Source organism: Dunckerocampus dactyliophorus, chromosome 18 (assembly GCF_027744805.1).
Source record: "Dunckerocampus dactyliophorus isolate RoL2022-P2 chromosome 18, RoL_Ddac_1.1, whole genome shotgun sequence".
In the NCBI taxonomy this organism is placed as follows: domain Eukaryota; kingdom Metazoa; phylum Chordata; class Actinopteri; order Syngnathiformes; family Syngnathidae; genus Dunckerocampus; species Dunckerocampus dactyliophorus.
This window is the reverse complement of record NC_072836.1, coordinates 541,333-550,000: the sequence shown is the minus strand read 5'-3', so window position 1 is coordinate 550,000 and position 8,668 is coordinate 541,333. Positions and strand designations below refer to the sequence as shown.

The following is an 8,668-nucleotide window of genomic DNA, read 5'->3' as shown; positions in this document are numbered from 1 at the left end:
ATCCCCACTTCTAAAGCAAAAGTTGGAAACATCCACTTCCACTTACATACATGTACATACACACACATGCGTGCATACAGTATATACGTACATAGATGTACATGGAGAATGAGTCAGCCAATGAGAGCATGTAGGTGTCATGTGTTGCAACACATTGAAGGAATGAGACGCAGGTAAACTCATGCTCCCATTCACCTGTCAATCATACACACTTAAACACACACCATCCTTTATGCTCCAGTGAACAACACCCCACCCAGTTCCAGAACTGGAAAGGCGTGAGTCACAACCATACGTCCTCAATGCCCACCTTGGGGTGGCCGTGGCTCGTCACAGCAAAAGCACCAAACAATAAAATGCAAACACCAACCTCGCACTTTGAAACGGACATGTCAGCTCTGGTACGAAACACACGTACACGTACATAGTGTATTTTGTACATTTTAGTGATGATCAAAAAATCCCACGTGCGCTTTACTAACACACGCTTTCTAATTATGTCTTAAAACATTCATATTGTTGGCTGGGCTCCATGGAAGTGAGCGCTGATTTGAAAGATAACGTACACGTCAAACACGTGATAGCTCGCTACAGTCCCTCGTTTATGACGGTTAGTTGGTTCCAGATCCGACCACGTTAAATGAATTTCCACGATATAGGATTCAGTGTTCACAAATGGAGTATTTGGTAGTTAGAGCATAGAAAACCCGTTTATGACTTTCTAAATACGTTTCTTTCCCATCATTAGATTCATTGTTTACACCACATTGCAACTCTGATGCTGCAGGGACCCGAGACGACTGCTAGCTAGCAAGCTAGTGCGCTAACCAGTTAGCCTTAAACTTATTATTTCTAAACTTCCGAAGCCAAAAACGTAACATTTCCACACGGAATGGGAGGAGAACTTCAGAGACCTCAGATTGGAGCCAGAGGAAACTTTGGTGTCTTATGATGGGACTTCACTTTTCACATCTGTCCCCACCTCAGCAGCAGTCTCGGTGGTGAGGAAGAGACTGCTCGAGGACTCAACTCTGCATAGGAGAACAAAACTTAGTGCTGACCACATCTGCCAATTATTGGAAATTTGCCTTAACACTACATATTTTCAGTTTAGAGGGAAATTCTACAGACAAATCCATGGTTGTGCTATGGGCTCACCAGTCTCACCCATAGTGGCGAATCTGTACATGGAAGAGATGGAGAAACAGGCTCTCACATCCTTCTCAGGGACAAAACCAAGGCACTGGTTTAGATACGTGGATGACACCTTTGTCATAATCAAAAAACAGGAAATTCAGTCTTTCACAGATCACATCAATGTGGTGCACACCAATATCAAATTTACTCGCGAGGACACTAAAGAAAACCAACTAGCCTTAAAGCTACCAATCACTCTTTTGAGGACAGCGAGGTAAAGATTTTGGCCAAAGAAAACAGATGGTTTGAAAGAGGAGTAAAGGAAGCTATTTTTGTCAAACAACAGAACCCATCATTGAATCGGAATGGTGGTTTGAGGTTTAATTTGGACCCTGTGTTCAGCAGGTTACTGAGACCAAAACCCACAGCTCTTAGTCTTGCAAATGAGGTGGAGCCAGGGCCAAGCCAGAACAATAGATGCTAACGAGCCAGTATCAGAGTCGTTCATAGTAGTAGTAGTAGTAGTGGTGGTGGTAGTAGTAGCGGTGGTCGAAGAATGACAGCACACTGCCTTCATCTTCACTTATTTGTCTTTGTTTACGCATTTCAGCGGGTGGGCCAAGTGTTCCCAAACAGGAGATTTGAACCATGGAAGAGGCTTTTCAAGCTCTGGCTTCCCCTTGGCACTAATCTAGCCGTGACTCCTGCTGGCCAAAGACTGGACTGCACTGGGTTTGTTTATTGATATAAAAGGGGGTAAACCTACAAATACTTACTTTGCCATCATCCCTCTGTCCTTCTACTCCAGTGGTTCTTAAAGCACCAGATGAGAAGGGGGGCTGAGGTGTTTTGTGCTGTAGTTCTGCTACTTGGTCTGTGGGGGGCAGTGCAGGTTGAAATATGTACAATTTGTGTGTCATGCATTTATTTGTGATTGCTACTGGTGCTGGGAGAACCAAACGAATGAAAATCTCCATTTATTACAACTCCCACACTCATATCATACCACCAAGATCATCCATGGGCGCACACGTTCTACCTGACATGAAAGTACTTGGTGACAGAAACATACGTCTAAAAATAAGAGATTTTCCTTATAGAAGAGTTGAAGAATATGACCTTCACTTGAAAGAAAGGCAACACTTTGAGTCTGAGACGTTAATTCAACACCTAGGCTACAGTCCCGGCCATCCCCATCTTTGATTGGATGATGTCTTTGTTTGTTTGTTCCTGGTTAAAGCGTCACCAAGGAAACAGCATTTTACACTTGGCCGCAAGCCATGGGACACAAAACACACCTTTCATTCTTAGCCTTCACACATCCCCAACCAACACCCTCGCACTTCACTTTCTTTACTCTTTTCACAATCCAAAAAAGACAAGTAAAGATGCTCTATGGTGGTGGTGTCCAAAGTGCGGCCCTGGGGCCATTTACAGCCCGTTGGCCCTTGCTTACATTCTTAAAATACAATTCAACAAGAAAATGTGAAAAAAACAACAAATGGAATGAAAGACCAGTACTTTTACAAAAGTAAGACAGAATTGTCTTCGTGTAAACTTTACACTAAAGGCATCATATTAAGACAAAAATGTATCAGAGTTGAAACATTAAAAAGGAAATTAAGTTGTTATATGAGAAACAAACAAAACAAAGAATAAAGTTGCAATTTTTGGAAAATGAGTTTGGGAAAAGAAGTTCTAATGTTCCACTACTGCACTCATGACCAGCTCTCCATTCTAATGACTTCATTGTCAGCACTCACCCATCAGCCAACTACTGTATGTGTGTACTGCAGTATGTATATGTATTAGGAAGTATTCACAGTGACTATTGTAACTACTGTATGTGTGTACTGCAGTATGTATATGTATTAGGAAGTATTCACAGTGACTATTGTAACTACTGTATGTGTGTACTGCAGTATGTCTATGTATTTGGAAGTATTCACAGTGACTATTGTAACTACTGTATATGTGTACTGCAGTATGTATATGTATTAGGAAGTATTCACAGTGACTATTGTAACTATTACATGACATTACCATTTTTCTATGTATCATAAACCAGTACATTTGTAATACAGGAAGTGAACGAATGTGTGAAACGGATGGGGGGTTAGGGACACGTGGAACTGTACTATGTACTGTAACTTGTATGCATGCTCAAAGAAATGAAACCATAACCATAAAAGATTAGAATAAAAGGCATACCGTGAGAAAAAAAAGTGTACATGGAGAAAGTTGAAATATTTGTAAAAAATAAAAATAAAAGTTGATAACACAAAGATGAAATGCAGGCTGTTGTTTTTGTGAGTATAAAAGTATCTACACGAATTGAATTTTAAAAAATATGAAAGTGGCCCCCCTCATATACTTTCATTTTTCAGTACCTCGGTGGAAACAGTTTGGACACCCCCGCTCTGTGGTGTGCATGGAATTGATTTATTTCAAAATCAGGAGATAACAGCATGCAGGCACGCTCACACGCACGCTCGTCTTTCGCTGTGAACTCCGTATGACCCTCACGTGAGCCCTGCACGCCCTTCATCACTGCGTTGCCATAGCAACAGACCATTAGATACAGCATCGCACTCAGCTTGTGTGTGTTTTTTTATTTATCCAAAAACTGCTCATCTTTGGTCCATTCTTGCCTCATTGTAATAAACATGATAAGCACTGCATGTTTATTATTATTATGATGATATATATGATATAGTCTATATACATGATAAGCATGTACCACAGCGGCTACTGCATGTTTATTATTATGATATATATGATATAGTCTATATACATGATAAGCATGTACCACAGCGGCTACTGCATGTTTATTATTATGATATATATGATATAGTCTATATACATGATAAGCATGTACCACAGCGGCTACTGCATGTTTATTATTATTATTATGATATATATGATATAGTCTATATACATGATAAGCATGTACCACAGCGGCTACTGCATGTTTATCATTATTATTATTATTATGATATATATGATATAGTCTATATACATGATAAGCATGTACCACAGCGGCTACTGCATGTTTATTATTATTATTATGATATATATGATATAGTCTATATACATGATAAGCATGTACCACTGTGGCTACTGCATGTTTATCATTATGATATATATGGTATAGTTTATGTACATAAGCATGTACCACAGCGGCTACCGCATGTTTATTATTATTATGATATAGTTTATATGAATTGAGTGCATTCCTACACGAGACAAGATGTCTTGACTTGTGTCCACCATGGAAGACAAACCACTAGGGGGCAATGTGGACTGTGCACATTTAGGCTCTGTACCTTTCACATTTTGCCGTGCACGTTCAGGCTCTAGCTTTCACCTTTACTTATGTGCTCTGATTACACAATACTGATACACAAGTACGAATAAAATACACGTAGAGCTTGTTCATTTAGCTGTTTTTCTCCACTCCTCATGTTTATTCTGACTTATAGTGTTTTTGTCTCTAAATGTGGCTGCTATAACAAAGCATGTGTAGTTCGTAGTTACTGTAAGGGTGTGCAGTACTTATACTGTATAGGGCCATTGGTACCGTACTGGATGGACTTTTCCGTCTTAAACACTTCAGTGGCTGCTTTGGGCCAGTAGGAGGCCCTACATTTGCTTTGTTGAGAGTGTTTTGGTTTGAGTCGGACTGGTAAGAAGGGGGCAGTGGGTCTTTCAGAGTCGGGACACCATGGAAAGATTCCGCTCGGAGAATCAACGAATCATCTTTATTATGCAGGTGGATGGGCTCTTTCAGCAATGTGTGTGTGTATCAGTCCAGAAGAACATACAGTATGCAATTACAAACAATGCAAAGTAAAGCAGCCCGATAGCACAGGACCCAGGACCCAAATAAACGCATGCACAGTACACCTATCCAGTCACTCTAAGGGATAAACACAAGTGAGCGCAAACATACTAGTCAGTGAGCCAACAATTAGCAAACACGTGGCTCAAAAGTGCACTCCTAGTCACAAAAAACCCCCCAACCAGCTTTCATTTAACTCCCAACACAGCTTAAATCATCAACAGCAAACACTCCCAGTGCACAACACAACCATCAAACTCACCTGGGGCCCGTTGAAGGTAGGATTCTGACATCCAGGATAAATGACACAAAACATGAACATCTACACTTAATTGGTTACACAAAGCCCAAGCCAGGATGAGTAGACACGGATTAATCAATCTTTAAATAGACCCCGCCTATCGACCACAGAGTCACCGATTCACCGTGGCACTTGTACTTTAACGTCTATGAACTAACTCTTGCCTTTATTAGCATGTCGCCATTACTCGCGGAGATTCCACAGCGTGTCAATTTCTGCTCTCCCCTCGGGCGATGAGGCTTCTGGGTAATGTAGTCCATGAGTCCACATCCACAGTAACACACGCAAATGAACATCTCTGAAAACGTAGTCACACTGATTATGAATCCGTTTAACTTGTAGGTGAAACTGACTGCAGATGTGATTGAAATTGTGTAAATGTAACTCCATTACACTCTATAACACAGTAGAGTGTGATGGAGTTGAATGCGATAACAATGTGGAATAATTATTGCTTTCTTATTGATTTATGGTGACTGTGCTGATTGAGATGAGGGATGAGGTGCAGTAGATCCTGGACCTTTGCCTGGTCTGGAGCAGGCTAACTCCACACAATAAAAAACGTGGAAGAGGTAAAGTGCTGAAATGTAAAATGAATATATGAATGATCGCTAGCATGATAGCACTGTGTTTAGATAAGTCCTACTATGCTAACATTAGCACACTAACAATGCTAACATGCTCCCAAATAGCTGTCCTCGGCTTTGCCTGCCAGAAAATAGCAGCTCGTAACCCAAATTTTAGCTCACGGTTCAAAGCAAAAAGTCATCAGAGAAATGATTCGCATCTAAAAAAAACACTCGTTAGTTGGGACACTCGTATGCCAAGACACCACCGCATAAATGACAATAAAAATATAGCGGCAGTGCTCCAGTAACTTCTCGCTTCTCTCTGGCAGGCGACGTTCTCTGTGACAAGTCGACTCACAGCGACAGTAGACACGAATAACTTTGGTCTTGTGGAGCCGTTTACCAGGGCTTTGAAGATAAATTTATCAGTCAAAATACTCTTTTCTTTCTACATTTCTCAGCAATATTTCTTCCCACTTGTGGATCCATACATATACAGTATACCCTACATACATAGTACATACATATATATAATATATGTGCTGTAAGTATATTTATACGTACAGTCAAACCTATCTTAGCGGCCACCTGTATAGAACGGCCACCTGCCTATAGCAGCCACTGAAAAATCCCCCCCAGCAAATTTACATGTTATAGACCCTGTGTATAGTAGTCACCTGTCCAACGCGGCCAGCGGCCACCCATTTTGTCTCCCTTGGTCAATATCTGACCGCATATAGCGGCCAAATTACCAACTCAAGTAGAAGCTTCATGCACGAAAAAGTTTGGTTTTTCAATCAATGAAGCCGTCGTGTGTAGACTTTAATTACTGAGTCCTAGCTCAGTCACAATCATTCACAAGATCCACACAAACTGTCAGTTGTTCCACATAAAAAAGCCGTTTTCTTTTGAGCTTGCTATTTCCTGGTCAAACATGTAACTTTAAGAGCATTTGCACCAAAACATTATTGAGCCATTATTCCAACCACTGTTAGAACAAGTGGAATCACAACAAGTAAACCTCTTACATACACACAAACGTGTACAGTAGTTTGCAATTGAAATTTGTTCAAAAATAATAATAAACACATTTGAAACAAGAAACATGTACTGTAACAATATTTTAAATATAAAGATTATATTAAAACTTTTTTTTTATTAAAACTAAAATTTTCTTCAAAAAAGTTCAAGATCAGCCAACCAAATCCAAATTCAAAAACAAAATATTAAAAACAAACATAACAAAAGACAATACTAGCACAGCTTTGTTCTGTGGGTGGTGAATAATAACAAGCCTAGTAGGTCTTTACAACTTTTATCCGCAGTCCCACAGTGCCCTCTACTGGTCAACATTAAAAATGGACACCGACCTGTCTATAGAGGCCACTTGTCTATAGCGGCCACTTTTGCAGACTCCCTCTAGTGGCCGCTATAGACAAGTTTGACTGTATATATGATTCAATCCCCAATAGTGTAACATTTTGCCAAATGTGAAGAGTTGACCTTTTGCAGGTTAGGTGTTGATATGTGAAACACACATGTACATCTTAAACATTCTAATAGCTAACTTGGAATCGCATTTCTAAGAAAAGAAGGCTTGCTGTTTATCTTGTTACTGTCCTAACTGTGCGTGTGCACGTGCGGGTCAGAGAGTAGAGGTCGTGGGGAGGACAGGCAGAGGTGACGGCACATCTTGAGCGCATCACGGCATGGTGGGAAATATGAGAAGAGGAGGAGAGCGAGGGAGGCCAGCTTGTCATCACCACGGTGTGTTATCTGAGACGGGTGGAGGGGAGAACACGCGAGGAGCGGGAGAGGAGAACACAAAGATGAGGGACGGGAAGCAATCAGAGACAATAAATGTAAGAAGATTTCTTTACGTTCACCACCGCAGCGCCGACTGTAAAGAGCTTTCAGTGTGTTTGGCAGGGAAATCTCCCACAATAAGCTCTCTCAATGTAAATGTACGCTGGTGGCTTTAACATCTCATGCACCTCCTGACACCTCCTGACACCTCTTGACACCTCCTGACGTGTCTGGAATCAGTATGGAACCTTTAGTTTAGTATCCACTTTAGAGCACAAAGAGATGTATGGATACTTCACTACACATCACGACGCTGAACAGCCAAATGCTGGGAAGCACTCCCTGAGGTTAAAGGTGGCCGTGTCTCATATTATATATTGATGTTTACAGTCACAGGCGTTCATAAAAGCTGAGCTCCAAGGTACAATGTGAGTAAAAATGAGCTTGCTGATTTTCCTCCTCGTTATAGCCGTCCTGGCGGTGGGACACAAAGCCACCCGGAGGCAGGTGGACCCCATGGTGGAGCTCATCCTGGAGGCTCTGTGGCCTTGGCTTCATTCATCACCGGGCTGACACATTCCTGCTGACTGCCTGAGGCTGGTCCTCACACAGCGGGCTGTTGTTCTCCTACACGCTGCCGTGTGGTCACACGGGCAACCCCGTTCACCCCAAACCACATCTATTCTCTTAATTAACCTCCCAAGCCCTGCACCCCTCCTCCCCAAAACCGCACATCCGCAATAAATCAGCTTTCACCATCGGTCTGCATGGGACCAGGCGTGTACACGACGTGGAATCTGCTTCATCACAAAAACAGCATTCTTTCTGCTCCAGAGCCTTTCTGTTTCAAACAGATAACAGTGGCTGGCGACCAGTCCACCCAAAGTCAGGTGGGATAGGCTCCAGCATGCCCCCAGAACCCTAATGAGGAATACGTGGCACAGAAAATGAATGAATATTAAAAATAATAAACAAAGTCATACAAAAGGTAACTATTAAGTGACTCCACTGTAT

At 41.6% G+C, this 8,668-nt stretch overlaps 1 long non-coding RNA gene across 1 annotated transcript; it reads left to right on the top strand.

Annotated features, from left to right (window-relative positions):
- Positions 1–5,411: 5,411 nt before the first annotated feature.
- On the top strand, positions 5,412–8,316 carry LOC129171750 (uncharacterized). The gene is made up of 3 exons (XR_008566827.1): positions 5,412–5,525; positions 5,770–5,851; positions 8,124–8,316. It is a non-coding gene; the product is annotated as an uncharacterized LOC129171750 (long non-coding RNA).
- Positions 8,317–8,668: the final 352 nt, after the last annotated feature.